A 21,170-nucleotide genomic window follows, 5' to 3' on the forward strand; every position below is an offset into this window, starting at 1 on the left:
AATTTTGATACCTTTATTTTCCTTTTCACTTAATTTTCGAAAAAGCACAAAAAAATTACAAAATCATAAAATCCAAAAATATGTCTTGTTTTGAGTCTAGAGTCTCATCTAAGTTTAGTATCAATTGCATGTTCTGTTCTTAATGCATTCATGCATGTCCTCATTGATCTTCAATTGTTCTTGATGATTTCCTTTTTTGATCTTTGAATTCTATTGACTTGAGTGTTTTTGTTATATGCATTCTCATTTTGTTAGTGTCAATGGTATACAAACTGCTAAGTTTTGTGTCTTGCATGTATTATTATTTGATTTTAGTTGCATTTTGATTATTCCTTATTATAAAAATCCAAAATATTTTTTAATTTTTGTTTCTTTTCAAGTCAATAATACAGAGAATTGAAGATTCAGAACATACTGCAGAGGAATCACACAGAAAAAGCTGGGCATTCAAAATGCCCATGAAGAAGACAGACTGGCGTTTAAACGCCAGCCAGGGTGCCTGGCTGGGCGTTTAACGCCCAAAAGGTATAGTTTGGGCGTTAAACGCCAGAATGTGCACCATTCTGGGCGTTTAACGCCAGGATGGCACAAGGGGGAAGATTTTTGTTTTCAAATCAATTTTTTTCAGTTTTCAAAGTTTTTTCAAAATCAAATCTTTTTCAAATCATATCTTTTCAATCAAATGTTTTCAAATCAATTTCTTTTCCTTTTCAAAGATACTTACTAACAATTAATGATTTGATTGAACATTTCAAGTATGTTGCCTTTTCTGTTGAGGAAGGTTTAATGTTTGAATCATATCTTTTCTTGTTAGGCAAGTCATTAATTTTTTTTAAAATCAAATCTTTTTTTTAAAATTGTTTTCAAATCATATCTTTTCAATCATATCTTTTTAATCACATCTTTTAAAAACCAATCATATCTTCTCAACCACATCTTTTTCAAAATAGTTTTCAATCAAATCTTTTTAATTTCTAATTTCAAATCTTTTTCAAAATCACTTTACTTCTTTCCTACTTTTGTTTTCGAAAATCAATTAGTGTTTTTCAAATGTTTTCAAATCTTTTACTTAATTTCGAAAATTACTTCCCTTCTTCTCACATCCTTCTATTTATGAACTAACTCTATTCCTTAATGCAAAATTCGAACTCCATCTTCTTTGATAAGTTCAAATTTTCTACTTCTGTCTTCTACTTTTCTTTTCCTCTGACACCTCAAGGAATCTCTATACTGTGACATAGAGGATTCCATATTTTCTTGTTTTCTTCTCTTTCATATGAGCAGGAACAAAGACAAAGGCATTCTTGTTTGAAGCTGACCCTGAACCTGAAAGGACCTTGAAGCAAAGCTAAGAGAAGCTAAGGCACAATTCTCTGTAGAGGACCTAACAGAAATCTTCAAAGAAGAAGAACCCATGGCAGCCGAAAATAACAACAATGCCAACATGCAGGAAGGTGCTGGGTGACTTTACTGCACCTACTCCCACTTCTATGGGAGAAGCATCTCTATCCTGCCATTGGAGCAAACAACTTTGAGCTTAAGCCTCATTAGTTTCTCTAATGCACAGAATTGCAAGTTCCATGGACTTCCATTGGAAGATCCCTCATCATTTTTAGCTGAGTTCTTGCAAATCTGTGACACAGTCAGACTAATGGGGTTGACCCTGAGGTCTACAGACTGATGCTATTCCCTTTTGCTGTAAGACAGAGCTAGAATATGTTGGACTCTCAACCTAAAGAAAGCCTGGACTCATGGGAAAAGCTAGTCAATACCTTCTTGGCAAAGTTCTTTCCACCTCAAAAATTGAGTAAGCTTAGAGTGGAAGTCCAAACCTTCAGACAGAAGGATGGAGAATCCCTCTATGAAGCTTGGGAAAGATACAAACAATTGATCAGAAAATGTCCTTCTGACATGCTTTCTGAATGGAGTATCATAGGTATTTTCTATGATGGTCTCTCTGAACTATCCAAGATGTCTTTGGATAGCTCTGCTGGAGGATCTCTTCATCTGAAGAAGACGCCTACAGAGGCTCAAGAGCTCTTTGAAATGGTTGCAAATAACCAATTCATGTACACTTCTGAAAGAAATCCTGTGAACAATGGGACAAGTCAGAAGAAAGGAGTTCTTGAGATTGATACTCTGAATGCCATTTTGGCTCAGAACAAGATATTGACTCAACAAGTCAATTTAATTTCTCAAAGTTTGTTTGGAATGCAAAATGCACCAAGCAGTACTAAGGATGCTTCATCTGAGGAAGAAGCTTATGATCCTGAGAATCCTTCAATGGAAGAAGTGAATTACTTAGGAGAACCCTATGGAAACACCTATAATTCTTCATGGAGAAATCACCCAAATTTCTCATGGAAAAATCAAGAGAGACCTCAACAAGGTTTCAACAACAATAATGGTGGAAGAAACAGGTTTAGCAATGGCAAGCCTTTTCCATCATCTTCTCAGCAACAGACAGAGAATTCTAAGCAGAACCCCTCTGACTTAGCAACCATGGTCTCTGATCTAATCAAAACCACTCAAAGTTTCATGACTGAAACAAGGTCCTCCATTAGGAATTTGGAGGCACAAGTGGGACAACTGAGCAAGAAAGTTACTGCACTCTCTCCTAGTACTCTCCCAAGCAATACAGAAGAAAATCCAAAAGGAGAGTGCAAGGTCATCAACATGGCCGAATTTGGAGAGGAAGGAGAGGAAGTGAACGCCACTGAGGAACACCTCAATGGGCGTGCACTGACCTCCAATGAGTTCCCTAATGAGGAACCATGGGAATTTGAGGCTCAAAATGAGACCATAGAGATTTCATTGGACTTACTTCTGCCTTTTATGAGCTCTGATGAGTATTCTTCCTCTGAAGAGGATGAGTATGTCACGGAAGAGCAAGTTGCTAAATACCTTGGAGCAATCATGAAGCTAAATGACAAGTTATTTGGAAATGAGACTTGGGAGGATGAACCCCTTTTGCTCACCAAAGAACTGGATGACTTGTCTAGGCAGAAATTACCTCAAAAGAGACAAGATCCTGGGAAGTTTTCCATACCTTGCACCATAGGCACCATGACCTTCAAGAAGGCTCTGTGTGACTTAGGGTCAAGTGTAAACCTCACGCCTCTCTCTGTAATGGAGAAGCTAGGGATCTTTGAGGTACAAGCTTATGGACTTGTAGAGGATGTTTTGGTGAAGATTGAAGACCATTACATCCCTACTGATTTCATAGTCCTAGAGACTGGGAAGTGCATGGATGAATCCATCATCCTTGGCAGACCCTTCCTAGCCACAGCAAAGGCTGTGATTGATGTTGATGGAGGTGAACTGATCATTCAAGTGAATGAAGAATCCTTTGTGTTTAAGGCTCAAGGATATCCCTCTGTCACCATGGAGAGGAAGCATGAAGAGCTTCTCTCAAATCAGAGTCAAACAGAGCCCCCACAGTCAAACTCTAAGTTTGGTGTTGGGAGGCCACAACCAAACTCTAAGTTTGGTGTTGAACCCCCACATTCAAACTCTAAGTTTGGTGTTGGGAGGTTCCAACATTGCTCTGAGTATCTGTGAGGCTCCATGAGAGCCCTCTGTCAAGCTACTGACATTAAAAAAGCGCTTGTTGGGAGGCAACCCAATGATTATATTTTATATATTTTCTTTTGTTATTTTACGATTTTTGTAGGTTGATGATCATAAGAAGTCACAAAATCAATTGAAAAAGCAAAAACAGAATGAAAAACAGGAAGAAAAATAGCACACCCTGGAGGAAGAATTCACTGGCGTTTAAACGCCAGTGAGGCTAGCAGTTGGGCGTTTAACGCCCAGTCTGGCACCATTCTGGGCGTTTAACGCCAGAAAGGGGCACCAGACTGGCGTTAAACGCCAGGAATGGGCATCAGCCCGGCGTTTAACGCCAGAAATGGCTCAAAACGTGTTTTTGAGTGCCATTTGGTGCAGGGATGACTTTTCCTTGACACCTCAGGATCTGTGGACCCCACAGGATCCCCACCAACCCACCACTCTCTCTCTTCTTCTTCTCCCATTCACCAATCACCTCAATACCTCTTCCCCAAAAACCCTTCACCTATCAACTCCCATCTTTCTCTTCACCACTCACATCCATCCTTCATAAAACCCCACCTACCTCACCCTTCAAATTCAAACCACTTTCCCTCCCAAACCCACCCATAATGGCCGAACCCCATCTCCCCCTCTCTCCTAAATACCCTTCTTCACTCCTTCATTTTCACACAACCTAAACACCACTTCTCCCCCTCCTTGGCCGAATAGATAAGCCACTCCCTTCTTCCTCATTTCTTCTTCTTCTACTCTCTTCTTTCTTCTTTTGCTCGAGGACGAGCAAACCTTTTAAGTTTGGTGTGGTAAAAGCGTTGCTTTTTCGTTTTTCCATAACCATTTATGGCATCCAAGGCCGGAGAAACCTCTAGAAAGAGGAAAGCGAAGGCAAAAGCTTCCACCTCCGAGTCATGGGAGATAGATAGATTCATCTCAAGGGATGCACTTTCCTCCACAAGACTATTGGGAGCAACTAAACACCTCCCTAGGAGAGTTGAGTTCCAACATGGGACAACTAAGGGTGGAGCACCAAGAACACTCCATTCTCCTCCATGAAATTAGAAAAGATCAAAGAATCATGAGAGAGGAGCAACAAAGACAAGGAAGAGACATTGAGGAGCTCAAGCACTCCATAAGACCTTCAAGAAGAAGAACAAGCTGCCATCACTAAGGTGGACCCGTTCTTTAATCTCCTTGTTCTTTATTTTCTTGTTTTTCGAATTTTAGTGCTTTATGTTTATCCATGTTTGTGTCTTATGATCATTAGTGTCTTAGTGTCTATGCCTTAAAGTTATGAATGTCCTATGAATCCATCACCTTTCTTAGAGATTGTTCTTAATTGAAAAGGAAAAGAATTGCATGAATTTTGAATTTTATAACAGTTTAATTACTTTGATGTGGTGGCAACACTTTTGTTCTCTGAATGTATGCTTGAACAGTGCATATGTCTTTTGAATTTGTGGTTCATGAATGTTGGCTCTTGAAAGAATGATGAAAAAGGAGACATGTTACTGAGGATCTGAAAAAATCATAAAAATGATTCTTGAAGCAAGAAAAAGCAGTGAATATAAAAAAAAAGAGAAAAAGAAGAGGCGAAAAAAAAAGAGAAAGAAAAAGAAAGAAATAAAGTTGTGATCCAAGGCAATAAGAGTGTGCTTAAGAACCCTGGACACCTCTAGTTGGGGACTTTAGCAAAGCTGAGTCACAATCTGAAAAGGTTCACCCAATTATGTGTCTGTGGCATGTATGTATCCGGTGGTAATACTGGAAGACAGAGTGCTTTGGGCCACGGCCAAGACTCAATAAGTAGCTGTGTTCAAGAATCATCATACTTAACTAGGAGAATCAATGACACTATCTGGATTCTGAATTCCTAAAGAAGCCAATCATTCTGAATTCCAAAGGATAAAGTGAGATGCCAAAACTATTCAGAGGCAAAAAGCTAAAAACCCCGCTCATCTAATTAATACTGATCTTCATAGATGTTTTTGGAGTTCATTGCATATTCTCTTCTTTTTATCCTATTTGATCTTCAGTTGCTTGGGGACAAGCAACAATTTAAGTTTGGTGTTGTGATGAGCGGATAATTTGTACGCTTTTTGGCATTGTTTTTAGTATGTTTTTAGTATGATCTAGTTAGTTTTTAGTATATTTTTATTAGTTTTTAGTTAAAATTCACTTTTCTGGACTTTACTATGAGTTTGTGTGTTTTTCTGTGATTTCAGGTATTTTCTGGCTGAAATTGAGGGATCTGAGCAAAAATCTGATCCATAGACTCAAAAGGACTGCAGATGCTGTTGGATTCTGACCTCCCGGCACTCAAAGTGGATTTTCTGGAGCTACAGAAGCCCAATTGGCGCGCTCTCAACGGCGTTGGAAAGTAGACATCCTGGGCTTTCCAGCAATATATGATAGTCCATACTTTGCCCAAGATTTGATGGCCCAAACCGGCGTTCAAAGTCACCCTCAGGAATTCCAGCGTTAAACGCCGGAACTGGCACCTAAATGGGAGTTAAACGCTCAAACTGGCACCAAAGCTGGCGTTTAACTCCTAGAAGAGTCTCTACACGAAAATGCTTCATTGCTCAGCCCAAGCACACACCAAGTGGGCCCGGAAGTGGATTTTTATGTCATTTACTCATCTATGTACACCTTAGGCTACTAGTTTTCTATAAGTAGGACCTTTTACTAGTGTATTAGGGAGCTTTGGATCATGTTTCTATGATTGAACCCTCTTTGGGAGGCTGGCCATTCGGCCATGCCTAGACCTTGTTCTTATGTATTTTCAACGGTGGAGTTTCTACACACCATAGATTAAGGTGTGGAGCTCTGCTGTACCTCGAGTATTAATGCAATTACTATTGTTCTTCTATTCAATTCCGCTTGTTCTTGTTCCAAGATATCACCTGTTCTTCAACTTGATGAATGTGATGATCCGTGACACTCATCATCATTCTCACTTATGAACAAAGTGACTGACAACCACTCTTGTTCTACAAGCATACTCTAGATCAGGCTGAACATATTTAAAGATATCCTCTAGCTCTGATTCGAGACTCCCAGTCATATTGACCTCTTTTACCAGATAGTCAATAATATCAATGCTCATGCAGTCATTTGGGGTGTCTGGATGCTGCATAGCTTTGACAACATTCAACTTGAACTCATCCTCATTGACTCTCAGGGTCACTTCCCCTTTTTGGACGTCAATAAGGGTTCGGCCAGTTGCTAGGAAAGGTCTTCCTAGAATGAGAGTTGCACTCTTGTGCTCCTCCATTTCCAGCACCACAAAGTCAGTAGGAAAGGCAAATGGCCCAACCTTGACAATCATGTCTTCAATCACGCCTGATGGGTATTTAATGGAGCCATCAGCAAGTTGAAGACATATTCGGGTTGGTTTGACTTCTTCAGTCAAACCAAGCTTTGTAATAATAGATGCAGGTATTAGGTTGATACTTGCCCCAATATCACATAGAGCTTGCTTGGTGCAAGTACCCTCTAATGTGCATGGTATCATAAAGCTTCTAGGATCCTTAAGCTTCTCAGGTAAGCTTTTCAGGATAACTGCACTGCATTCTTCAGTGAGGTAAACTTTTTCAGTTTTCCTCCAATCCTTCTTATGACTTAAGATCTCTTTCATGAACTTAGCACAAGAGGGTATTTCCTCAAGTGCCTCTGCAAACGGAATCTTTGTTTCAAGAGTCCTGAGATAGTCTACAAAGCGAGCAAATTGCTTATCTTGTTCCGCTTGGCGGAGTTTCTGAGGATAAGGCATTTTGGCTTTGTATTCCTCAACCTTAGTTGCTGCAGATTTATTGCCTACAGATGTGGGTTGGGAAGCCTTTTTAGAGGGGTTGCTATCAGCACTTGTATGTGTCTGATCTCCCACTGGCGTTTGAATGCCAGGGGTGGAAGCTGGAGTGGCGTTAGACGCCAGCTCCTTACCTGTTTCTGGCATCTGAACGCCAGAACTGTGCTTCCTTTGGGCGTTCAACGCCAATTCATTGCTTGTTTCTGGCGTTGAACGCCAGGACTGAGCATGGTCTGGGCGTTCAGTGCCAGCTTTTCACCCATTTTCTGGCGTTTGAGTGCCATAATTATTTCTTTCTGGGCTCTTATTGTCTTCAGATGGATTTTGGGTGGTTTGCTCATTTCTTGGATTCCTGCTCCCTTGAAGTGAGGTATTTAATGTTTTCCCACTTCTTAATTGAACTGCTTGGCATTCTTCTGTTATTTGTTTTGCTAACTGTTGTTCTGTTTGCTTCAACTGTACTTCCATATTTATATTAGCCATTCTTGTTTCTTGTAGTATCTCCTTGAATTTGGCTAACTGTTTTGTTAGAAAATCTAATTGCTGATTGAACTCAGCAGCTTGATCTGCAGGACTGAGTTCAGCAGTTACTGTTTTAGCCTCTTCGTTGATGGAAGATTCACTGCTTAGGTACAGATGCTGATTCCTGGCAACTGTATCAATGAGCTCTTGAGCTTCTTCAATTGTCTTTCTCATGTGGATAGATCTACCAGGTAAGTGGTTTAGAGAAGTCTGAGCTTTCTCTGTAAGCCCATAATAGAAGATGTCTAATTGCACCCACTCTGAAAACATTTCAGAGGGGCATTTTCTTAGCATCTCTCTGTATCTCTCCCAGGCATCATAAAGGGATTCATTATCTCCTTGTTTGAAGCTTTGGATGCTTAGCCTTAGCTGTGTCATCCGTTTTGGAGGAAAATAGTGATTCAGGAATTTTTCTGATAGTTGTTTCCATGTTTTTATGCTGTCTTTAGGTTGGTTATTTAACCACCTCTTAGCTTGGTCTTTTACAGCAAATGGAAACAGTAATAATCTGTAGACATCCTGATCTACTTCCTTATCATGTACTGTGTCAGCAATTTATAAAAATTGTGCTAGAAACTCTGTAGGTTCTTCCTGTAGAAGACCGGAATACTGGCAACTTTACTGCACCATGATAATGAGCTGAGGATTCAACTCAAAACTACTAACTCCAATGGAGGGTATACATATACTACTCCCATATGAAGCAATAGTGGGGTTAGCATATGACCCCAGAGTCCTTCTGGACTGTTCATTTCCACTTAGTTCCATGATGGAGCAAGGGAGATGATATGGATGTTGATATTATTTATTTTATTAAATATAAAAATTTATTTTCGAAATAGTAAAATAAAATAAAATAAGATAAAATAAAAATGAAATAAAAATAAAAATAAAAAATTTGAAAATATTTTGTGAAGATTTTCGAAAAAATTAAGGAGAGAGAGAAAGTGGTTAGGATATTTTTGAAAAAGATAATAAAATATAAATTTTTTTTAAAATCTTAGGAGGGTAAGATTTGAAAAATTTTGAAATTGAAATCTGAATTTTTATAAAAAAAATTTCGAAAAAGTAGCTTAAAAATAGTTAGAAAAGATATATATTTTTTTGAATTTTGAATTTTATGATGAAAGAGAAAAACACACAAAAGATACAAGACTTAAAATTTTTAGATCTAATGCTCCTTATTTTCGAAAATTTTGGAAGGAAAACACCAAGGAACACCAAGCTTAAAAATTTTAGAATCAAAACACAAGAAAGACTCAAGAACACCTTGAAGATTCACAAGAACACAAGAACAAAAGAAAGAACACCAAACTTAAAATTTTTAGAAAACTTCAATAAAATTTTCGAAAATTATAAAAAATTGACAAGAAAACACCAAACTTAAAGTTTGGCACAAGATTAAATCAAGAAAAATTATTTTTGAAAAGGATTTTAAAAAGAAGATACCCAATTACCAAGAACATAGACCAACGCTCTAGCCAATTGGGCAGTAAATGTAACACTTGTTTTGAATAGGTATATTCCTTTTTGAAGACTAATGCTTTAGAAAAACACAAGCGAAACAAGAAAAGACACAGAACAAGAAAAATTAAAGACCAACAAGAAAAATCAACAAGAACAACTTGAAGATCAAAGAACACAAATTCGAAAATTTAAAGGGAAAATATAAAATATGTAATTGACACCAAACTTAGAACAAAACACTAAACTCACGAAAAATTAAAAATTTGATAAAGAAAAATAATATTTTTGAAAAATTTTTTGAAAAGGGAATAAAGGACTCAGAATTTAATGACTCTATAGCAACAAAAATAAATTATTCCTAATCTAAGCAATAAAATAAACCTTTAGTTGTTCAAACTCGAACAATCCCCGGCAACGGCGCCAAAAACTTGATGCACAAAATTTTAATCCCAATATCAAAATCAAGATTTCTTATAATTTCGTACCACTAACCAGCAAGTGCACTGGGTCGTCCAAGTAATACCTTACGTGAGTAAGGGTCGATCCCACGGAGATTGTTAGTTTGAAGCAAGCTATGGTTATTTTATTATTCTTAGTCAGGATATCAATTATAATTATCAGTTTGAATTACGAAAAATAAAAAAGCATAAAATAAATAATTGTTACTTTAATAATGGAGAATATGTTGGAGTTTTGGAGATGTTTTGTCTGCTTTATTTCAGCTTTTCTCTTGTAATCCTCTTCCCACATGCAAGGCTCCTTCCATGGCAAGCTATATATAGGGTGTCACCGTTGTCAATGGCTACTTCCCATCCTCTCAGTGAAAATGGTCCAAATGCTCTGTCATAGCACGGCTAATCAGCTGTTGGTTCTCGATCATGTCGGAATAGAATCCATTGATTCTTTTGCGTTTGTCATCACGCCCAACACTCGCGAGTTTGAAGCTCGTCACAGTTATCCAATCCCAGAATCCTACTCGGAATACCACAGACAAGGTTTAGACTTTCCAGATTCTCATGAATGCCGCCATCAATTCCAGCTTATACCACGAAGATTCTGATTAAGGAATCTAAGAGATACTCATTCAATCTGATGTAGAACGGAGGTGGTTGTCAGGCACACGTTCATGGATTGAGGAAGGTGATGAGTGTCATGGATCATCACCTTCTTCATAATTAAGCGCGAATGAACATCTTAGATAAGAACAAGCGTGTTTGAATGGAAAATAGAAGTAATTGCATTAATTCATCGAGACGCTGCAGAGCTCCTCACCCCCAACGATGGAGTTTAGAGACTCATCCTCTCAAAGAGTATATAATTCAGATCTAAAAATGTCATGAGATACAAAATAAGTCTCTAAAAGTTGTTTAAATACTAAACTAGTAACCTAGGTTTACAGAAAATGAGTAAACTAAGATAATTAGTGCAGAAATCCACTTCTGAGGCCCACTTGGTGTGTGCTGGGGCTGAGACTTAAGCTTCTCACGTGCCTGGGCTATTTCTGGAGTTGAACGCCAGGTTGTAATGTGTTTTTGGCGTCGAACTCCAACTTGTAACTTGTTTCTGGCGCTGGACGCCAGACTGCAGCATGGAACTGGTGTTGAACGCAGTTTACGTCGTCTATCTTCGCGCAAAGTATGGACTATTATATATTGCTGGAAAGCTCTGGATGTCTACTTTCCAACACAATTGAGAGCGCGCCAATTGGACTTCTGTAGCTCCAATCAATCCATTCCGAGTGTAGGGAGGTCAGAATCTAACAGCATCAGCAGTCCTTTTTCAGCCTAAATCAGATTTTTGCTCAGCTCCCTCAATTTCAGTTAAAAAATACCTGAAATCATAGAAAAATACACAAACTCATAGTAAAGTCCAGAAATATGATTTTTGCTTAACAACTAATAAAAATCTACTAAAAAACTAACTAAAACATACTAAAATCTACATGAAATTACCCCCAAAAAGCGTATAAAATATCTGCTCATCACTGACATCAGAAGTGTACTTCCGAAGCTGCGACACGTGAAATACGTTGTGTAGGTTCGAAAGATGTGGTGTGTAAGAACCAGAGTTTTCACATAAAATTATTTTAATAAAATAATTTTAGTGCCTGGAATAGATTCAAAATTTAGAAGTTTTAATTTGAAAATATAAATGAGAAATTTGATTTCAGTGAATTTTTCTGAGTTGGAAAGTGAATTTCTTTCGAAAAGTTTTTTGTAAAAATGCGTACTGCGCTTAAGCTGGCAGTACTGGCTTTAGTCTGTCTAGTACCGTGTATTTTGGAAAATAATATTTTGAAAAGTGATTTATTGTTTTGAAAGGACAAATAAAATTTTGGAATTGAAAACCGGGCACTAATCTTAAAGGTTTAGCCCAAAGTGGGCCAAACGGACCAAAAACGTTAACGGGTTAGACTGGACCCAAACAGGGCCCTAGACCCAACATATATAAGCTCATTTAATGAGCTTTGAGCTTATTTTCCAGCCCTAAGAGGGAGGAGAGGCGCGGTTTTGAGAGGAGAGGAAGAAGAGAGAGTGCTCTTTTCACCTCCACCTTTCGGAAGCTATAACTTTTGACCCGGAGCTCCGATTAACGAGCCGTTTGTGGCCATACGAAGTTCTTGTCGAGATCTACGTTTCTATTTAAATAAATCTGGTAAGACCTCTCTCTTCATGTCCCAGTTTCCAGCCCTAGATTCTGCACGTTTCTATGTATGATTTTTGAGTAGATTTTGTGGTTTTGGTTATTTAGGTGATCTCTAGTAGCGGATAAATGTTGGATTTTACTCCTGATCTCATTGGATAAGGTAAGTGTTCATACCCTGACCGAGCTCCCCAAACTCGGCAAAGTTCATAGAAGGTCCGACCTCATCCCCAGGCCCATGCCTGAGGTCGGACCTCGGACAATAAAGCTAAAGAAGCCCAAAAGGAACGAAGCCCAAGACCTAAAGGCCGAAAAGGCCTAGGAAAGGCGGTTCCACAAAGATAAAGATAAAACTCCCAAAAGGATAAGATAAGATAAGAATATCTTATCCAGGGAAGATCACGGCCAACTACTATAAATACACTGGAGCACCCAGGTATAACATATACTCTAATTCTACTCAATATCTGCTTGGACCCATGCTAACTTAAGCATCGGAGTGTCATTGCAGGTACCACCACCAACCACTCGGCATACCAAGCTCGGGTCATCAATCCCCCCATCTCGGGCCTCCCTAAGACGACCGAGCTGCACGTTTCAGGTAACCCTCGGAACATTGGCGCCGTTGCCGGGGAACCTGGAAGTCATCCCTTTACCATGGCGGACGACCCTCCCAACAATAACCACGCTACATCAGAACAAGAGGAAGAAGTTGACACCGGAGAACGACCGGATAGCCCTCTATCACCGCGCACTCCAGGAGGAAACAAACAGAATCGCCCAAAGACATCACTCCCAAACCAAGATCCCCAAAATCCCGAAAGCTCGGAAATTCTAGAAGCAGTTCGGACACAGCAAAACCGGCTGAAACAACTCGAAGAGGACGTAAAAAAGCAGAGAGAAACTGAACAAGATCTGAGGAGGGAAGCTCGCAAGCGCAGAGAATTAGAAGAAAAACTACGGAAAATAGAGGCCAACCTGAAGGACCGGACGGAACGCGGCACCACCCCCGAAGGCAATCATGATCCCTTCGCACGAGAGATCATGAAGGAGAAGGTACCGCGAAACTTCAAACCGCCCGATATGGACCTCTACGACGGCACCACCGATCCAAGTCACCACCTCAGCAACTTCAGAAGCAGAATGTACCTAGTCGACGCCTCCGACGTGATTCGGTGCGAAGCCTTCCCCACCACCCTCACCAAGTCGGCCATGAAGTGGTTCGACAACCTGCCACCAGGATCAATCTCCAGCTTCGAGGACCTAACCAAAAAATTCCTAACAAGGTTCTCTATTCAAAAGGACAAGACAAAACACGCCCCCAGTCTACTCGGGATCAAGCAAGGTAACCAAGAAACTCTCCGAGAATACATGGAGCGATTCAACAAAGCCTGCCTGGACATACAACACTTGCCCACTGAAGCAGCCATCATGGGACTGGCAAACGGCCTAAAAGAGGGACCGTTTAGCCAATCCCTATCCAAACGATACCCGACCTCTCTATACGAGGTGCAGGAGCGGGCAGAAAAATACATCAACATGGAGGAAACCTCCCAGCTGAGAGACTCTTCTAGAAAAGAATCAACCTACCCACTCCGAGATCGAGATCGGGAACAGAAGAAGAAAGAAGAACCCAACTCGGACAAGCCGCGGAAGTACCACAGCTACACCCCCCTCCGAGTCTCCCTAGCAGACGTCTACAGAGAAGTATGCCACACCGAAAAGATCTCACCACCCCGACCTCTAAAACACAAGAGAGCAGGGAGAGATCGGTCCGAGTACTGTGAATACCACAAACTTTATGGCCATCCTACTAACGACTGCCACGACCTAAAAAATGTTATAGAAAAACTTGCCAGAGAAGGAAAACTCGACAGATACATAGCAGAGAAAGGAGAAGAGACCAAGAAGAGAAGGAGGGGAGATAACAAAGATCGGGCAGAACGAACCCCACGAACCCCTGAAAGACACGTACACATGATAAACGGAGGTTTCGCAGGCGGAGGAACATCCAGATCCTCGCGAAAAAGGCACCTCAAAGAAGTCTACCACATCCGAGAAGACAGTCTCCTGCCCGAGCTACCTATTATCTCACTTACCCGAGAAGATGCTCAAGGGATAATACCCGGGCACGACGATCCAATGGTAATCACCATTATTCTAGCAAACGCCAACTTACATCGAACCCTGATTGACCAGGGAAGCTCAGCAGATATCCTGTTCAAAGCGGCTTTCGACAAACTCGGACTTGAAGAAAAAGAGCTAAAAGCCTATCCCACCGACCTATTTGGGCTAGGGGACACCCCAATCCATCCCTTAGGATACGTCTCGCTACACACTACCTTTGGAAAAGGCGAGCAATCTAAAACATTAAGCATCGACTACATTATAGTCGACGTCACTTCAGCATACAATGCCCTCATTGGGCGACCAACCTTAAACAGACTGGCAGCTATAGTCTCGACCCCACACCTCTGTATGAAGTTCCCCACCACAAAAGGAATCGCTACCCTAAAGGGCGACCAAAAACTAGCACGGCGATGCTACAACGAAAGCCTAAGCCTAAAAGGGAAAGAGATCAACACGATAGAACTCGGACGAATCCAAGCCCGAGAAGATCTTCGACCACAACCAGAGGGAGAAACCGAAAAAGTCCAGATTGGGAGCACACCTGAAAAAATGACAAACATAGGGGCAAACCTCGAAGCGGGCCTAAAAGAGGAACTCATAACCCTCTTAAGGGAGAATTCCGACCTCTTCGCCTGGAGAGCCTCCGACATGCCAGGCATAAGCCCCGACCTGATGTGCCATAAGCTATCAGTGTACCCGGGATCCCGACCTGTCCAACAAAGACGCAGAAAGCTCGGGCCCGAACGCATGCAAGCAATAGAAGAACAAGTACAAGCACTATTAGATGCAGGGTTCATTAGGGAAGTAAAATACCCCCTATGGCTCGCAAACGTGGTCCTGGTAAAAAAGCCCAATGGAAAATGGAGAATGTGCGTCGACTACACGGATCTCAACAAAGCCTGCCCCAAAGATCCATATCCACTACCAAACATCGACGCCTTAGTAGACGCAGCCTCAGGCTATAGATATCTCTCCTTCATGGACGCATACTCAGGATACAACCAAATCCCGATGTACGGACCTGACCAAGAAAAGACCTCGTTCATAACCCCAAGGGCAAACTACTGCTACGTAGTAATGCCCTTCGGGCTGAAGAACGCGGGGGCAACCTACCAGAGGCTAATGAACAAAGTGTTCTCAGAGCACATCGGACTACAACTGGAGGTATACGTCGACGACATGCTGGTAAAGACACAGGAAGACAGAAACTTGCTGACCGACCTCGCCAGTGTCTTCGGCACCCTCAGAAAACACAACATGAGACTTAACCCGACGAAGTGCACCTTCGCCGCAGAAGCCGGAAAGTTCTTAGGCTTCATGCTGACTCAAAGGGGCATCGAAGCAAACCCGGACAAATGCCAAGCAATACTCAATATGAAGAGCCCGACATGTGTCAAAGAAGTACAACAACTGAATGGAAGGCTGACCGCCCTATCAAGATTCTTGGCAGGATCAGCGATAAAATCACTACCTCTCTACTCACTCCTAAAGAAAGGGAAACCCTTCTCGTGGACCCCGGAGTGCGAAAAAGCCTTTCAAGAATTCAAGGAATTCCTCGGGCGGCCACCAATCCTAACCCGACCTTTAAAAGGGGAAGAACTCGTACTATACCTCTCGGTCGGACATCGGGCAGTCGCTTCAGCGCTAATACGAGAAAATGATCAAGGACAACACCCCATATACTTCGTAAGCAAGGCACTACAAGGGGCCGAATTAAACTATCAAAAAATAGAAAGATTCGCCTACGCCCTAGTACTTACAGCTCGGAGGCTCCGTCCCTACTTTCAAGCCCACACCATCAAAGTCCGGACAGACCAACCCATGAGACACATCCTGCAAAAAACAGACCTGGCAGGACGAATACTACAATGGGCGGTGGAACTGTCCGAGTTCGACCTCCACTATGAAGCCCGGACTGCCATAAAATCTCAGTATCTAGCCGACTTCATCGCAGAATACACTGAGACCCCTGGAACCCCACTCTCATGGAACCTATATGTCGACGGGTCCTCAAACAAAACGGGAAGCGGAGCCGGGGTCATACTCAAAAGCGACCAAGGAACGCGGATAGAACTATCCCTAAAATTCGAGTTCCAGGCTTCAAACAACCAAGCTGAATACGAGGCCCTACTAGCTGGTCTAAAGCTAGCCAAAGAGGTCGGAGCCCAGAGAATCACGATCTTCAGCGACTCCCAGGTCATCACATCACAAGTAAATGGAAGTTACCAGGCCAAAGACCCAACTATGAAAAAATACCTGGACCAAGCACAGGCACAATTACGCCACTTCCCAGAAATACAAATCCAGCACATACCTCGGGAACAAAATGCCCGGGCAGACGCCCTCTCAAAGCTTGCTAGCACCAAGCCCGGAGGCAACAACAGAAGTCTTCTCCAAGAAACCTTACAATCTCCCTCCGTGCCAAGAGAGGAAGAAATACTAAATATATCCAACCAACAGCAAGGATGGATGACCCCCATACTCAACTACCTGAGGTCAGGAACTCTCCCCGCCGAAAGAAAAGAAGCTAAAAGGCTTACAAAGGACGCCCAGAATTATACACTAATCCACGACGTATTATACAGAAGAGGATTCTCAAACCCCCTCCTTAGGTGCGTTCCGACCTCAGAAACAAAAGGCGTCCTCAAAGAAGTCCACGAAGGCATGTGCGGGAACCATCTCGGAGCTCGGGCACTATCCAAAAAAGTAGTCAGGGCCGGGTTCTACTGGCCGACCTTGCAAAGAGACGCAACAGAGTTTGTGAAAATATGCCCCCCCTGCCAAAAACACGCCAATTTTCACAAGGCACCACCCGAAGACCTTATCAGCATCACTGCGCCATGGCCCTTCGCAAAATGGGGACTCGATTTACTCGGCCCGTTCCCACAAGGACCGGGGCAAGTCAAATACCTCATAGTAGGGGTCGACTACTTCACAAAATGGATCGAAGCTGAACCCTTAGCCACCATTACGGCTCAGAAAAGCCGCAAATTCCTATACAAAAACATTGTCACAAGGTTCGGAGTCCCCTACTCCATCACAACAGACAATGGAACACAATTCACGGACACAAGTTTTCAGAAATTGGTGGCCGAACTAAAAATCAAACAGCAATTCACATCAGTGGAGCACCCACAAGCCAATGGGCAAGCAGAGGCTGCAAATAAAGTCATCTTGGCCGGGTTAAAACAAAGACTCCAAGAGACCAAAGGGGCGTGGGCCGAGGAGCTCCCCCAGGTACTATGGGCATATCGGACAACCCCACACTCTACAACGGGAGAATCACCGTTCCGACTAGCTTATGGGATGGAGGCAATGATTCCTATCGAAATAGATGAAGGGTCACCCAGAATCATCTTCTACAATGAAAAAGATAACCCGCAGGCACAAAGGGAAGAACTCGACCTCCTCCCCGAGGTCCGAGAAAGAGCCCGGATTCGAGAAGAAGCCTTAAAACGGCGAACGGCCCTCAGATACAATCAGAAAGTTATAAAGCGAAGCTTCTCCATTCACGACCTAATTCTAATCCGAAATGACATCGGAACACAAAAGTCGGGAGAAGGAAAGCTAGCCGCAAATTGGAAAGGGCCCTACAAGGTAACAGAAGTCTTAGGAACAGGCTATTACAAAGTATCCGACCTAGAAGGCAATGAGCTGCCCAGGGCCTGGCACGCCTGTAATCTAAGACGGTACTACAGCTAGAGAAATTTAACCCGAGGTGTACTCTTTTTCCCTACAAGGGTTTTTAATGAGACACCCGGTTAAAATAAAACACCCGACCTAGTCAAGGGTAAACACTTTGTAAATATTCTTTCTTTTTTAATACTAATCGAATTTTTCTATTTTCTTTTCTCCTTCCTCATGACGAAACAAATCCTAGAAAGTACCCCACCAAGGCGCATTAATTTATGCTCGACAAAACGCAAAAAATCATTTGTCAAGAGACCATACAAGGTCGGCAAAGATAAAGCGACGAGGCTCAAATTAATGTGAGAAGTTATAAAGTAACTCTGAAAAGGCTCAAAAAAAGCCAAATAAAAAGAGATTACAAAAATAACTTAAAGGGCCGACCAACGAAAAGGTCGGACCTAACAAAAGGAGGTACTCAAGGCCCGAGGTCCGAAGAAAAGCCCGGATCCAAGGAAGAAGCCTCAAAACAAAGGTTTCAAAACGCTAGCTAAAAAGTTGTTATCCAAAAAGCAACTAAAAAGCATAAAAGCGGAAACAAAAGCCAAAACGCGAACAAGGCTAAAACAAAGGTTTCAAAACGCTAGCTAAAAAGTTGTTATCCAAAAAGCAACTAAAAAGCATAAAAGCGGAAATAAAAGCCAAAACGCGAACAAGGCTAAAACAAAGGTTTCAAAACGCTAGCTAAAAAGTTGTTATCCAAAAAACAACTACAAAGCATAAAAAGCGGAACAAAAAGTCAAAAGCGCAAAAACACCGCATAATAAGCTAAAAAAAAAGTTACTACAAGTAGCTAAATAGCAGAAAGGTGTCCAAAGCGTTCACGAAAAACATCCAAAAAAGCAAAAAGAGCCCACAGGCCGGGTAAAAAGCCAAAAACAAAAGATCACAGAGGATCAAGGACCTTTCCGGTCTCCACATCAACAGAAGGCTGCGGAGGAAAAATGGAAACTGGGACTGCATCAACGACACCGTCATCCCGGTTTAAAACCTCCACGCCAGAACCATCCCCGGCCAAAGTTGAAGTCGGGTCCGCAACCGGAACCTTGAGGTCGGACACCGGAGCCTTGGGGTCGGACACCGGAACCTCATCCTCGGCAGGGGCAGGAACAATCTTTCCCTCCACAACAATGTTATCCGTACTGAATAAGCTCAGATCCAGGTCGGGAGCAAGAACCCGGACCTGATCCCTCAAATTCACAAACATAGCATCCATACCCTTGGCCACATTATCTTCCAGCTCGTAAAAATCATCCCGAGCCGATTGCAACTTCTCCTTCGTCTCCACAAGCTCGGCATACAGCTTGGTATAGTTTTCCGTCGCCACCTTCGCCATCTCCTCAGATGTCTTCGCCGCCGCCACAGCCGCGGTAGCCCTAGTTTTCTCTTCCTCCAAAGAGATCTCCAGCTCAGTAATCCTGGCAGCCTTCAGTTGACTAATCTTATCAAGATCAGACTGAGCCTTCTCAAGTCGGGAGCTGGTCGCACCAATGGGGGATTTCTTGAACTCCCGGGCAATAGCGGCATGAAGACTGGCCATCCGGACACAGCTCCGCGCCAAATACTGAAAATGATGCTCCATAGACACATCATCAGTAGAAATAAAAGTCTGAGGAAGAATATGCTGTTCAATCCAACCAAGGGCATCAAAATCCTTGTCATTAAAACCCGCAAGCTCCTGAGAGGTCTTCTGTTTCTTGGGGGGAGGACCCGAGGTCGAAGGCGGGGAAAGGTGACCGGGCCCAGAGGTCGGAGGATCTTGAGTTATAGCTCGGAACTGAGGAGTCGGAATGGTCTTCGACCGAGTCTGAACACCCACAGTAGCCTTCTGCGGAGAAGATCGGACAGAAGCCTCAGCCTCGATATTCCGAGCAGCCGCAGACTTCTTCGATCGACGAAGAAACTTCATGGAATCCGCCTGAGAAGACATCTCTGCAGAAACAAAAAGAAAGGGATTATCACAAACAGGAATTCCACCAAAACAGGCAAAATACTAAAAGGATGAAGCTCGGAGAGGTCGGGAACTACCTAACTCGGAACGGAGAAGGCTTGGATCTCCCAACATTTTCTTCGTGTCCAAGTGAGGTGCCCGACCCCATAAACTACTCAACACACCCACAAAAGCCTGCTCCACCTCATCTAGACTCTCAAAGGTATACTTAACCGACACTATATTCTCTTGCCAACAAAGAGGAAAAGAAGGCTCCCCACTCTCATCTAGAAAGAAAGGTCGGATGTCCCCAGCAGCCCGGACCTTGAAATAATAGTTCTTAAAATCATGAAAGGACTCATCGTACAAAGTACAAAACTTCTTTCCCTGGTTAGCCCTAAAAGAGACCCAAGACACCTTCCCTCCACCCGACCCCGGTTTCGTCAACACAAACAGATAGGAAAAAAGAGAAACAGAGGGGGAGACGCCCAAAAACTGACACAAAAGTTGGAACAGCTTTAAAAACGCCCAAGAATTTGGATGGAGTTGCGTAGGGGCAAGATTACAAGACCACAGCACCTCGGTTTCCAGGTCAGTAAAGGGAAGTCGGACACCCAGCTTAGAGAAAAAACAATCGTAAGCATAAAAGAAAAGTTTCTCGGAACTTTCTAAAGGCGGGAAGCACACTCTCTCCTCGGACTCCGGGGCTACTAGCTCATAATCCCGCTCAGACTCTCTATTCTCACAAATGCTACACTCCCTACGGAACCTAGCTAAATACTCAGAATCTACAACAGAAGGGACTCTTAGAGGACCAGGATCTACCCAGCCAAGACCACTTGGAATCTTGGTCGACATTGCTTGAAAAACCTTTCGAGACATAAAATTCTTGCCTACAAAGAAGAATACAACAGCAAGCAACAATCACATAAAAGCAGACAGCGAAAACCCATTCAGCAAAAACAAGAAACAAAGATCTTTATAGAAGAAAATGCAGCAACAAAATACCAGAGAAAAGAGCCCCCCCATATACAAGCAAACAGAGCAATGGCGGCGCCTCTTTTCGGGGCAACCCAGGCATAGAGAAAAAGAAACAGACAAAGAGCCACACAAAAGAACAGAAGCATATGAGTACAAAAGAAAAGAGACGAACAAACCTAGAAAGAAAGAAAACGGCGAGCTCCGACAGCAAGGGGAACGAAACGGCGGCGCAGAGGAAACCCCAGAATAAACGAAGAAAAGGAGGAAAGGGGCAAATAAATAATGCCTTCACAAAGCCCGAACGGAAATCGAGGAGAAACGGTAAAATGCAATAAATGCAGAAACGGCCATTTTTGAATTTTGAAAAGAACTACTATGCCCGAGCTCGACCTCTCAGGGACGAACTCGGGCAGGGGCACTGTTCATACCCTA

At 42.4% G+C, this 21,170-nt stretch overlaps 1 non-coding gene across 1 annotated transcript; it reads right to left on the bottom strand.

The window, feature by feature from the left end:
- Positions 1-1,809: 1,809 nt before the first annotated feature.
- On the bottom strand, positions 1,810-1,917 carry LOC130972687 (small nucleolar RNA R71). The gene has a single exon (XR_009083851.1). It is a non-coding gene; the product is annotated as a small nucleolar RNA R71 (small nucleolar RNA).
- Positions 1,918-21,170: the final 19,253 nt, after the last annotated feature.

Source organism: Arachis stenosperma, chromosome 3, assembly GCF_014773155.1.
Source record: "Arachis stenosperma cultivar V10309 chromosome 3, arast.V10309.gnm1.PFL2, whole genome shotgun sequence".
Lineage (NCBI taxonomy): Eukaryota > Viridiplantae > Streptophyta > Magnoliopsida > Fabales > Fabaceae > Arachis > Arachis stenosperma.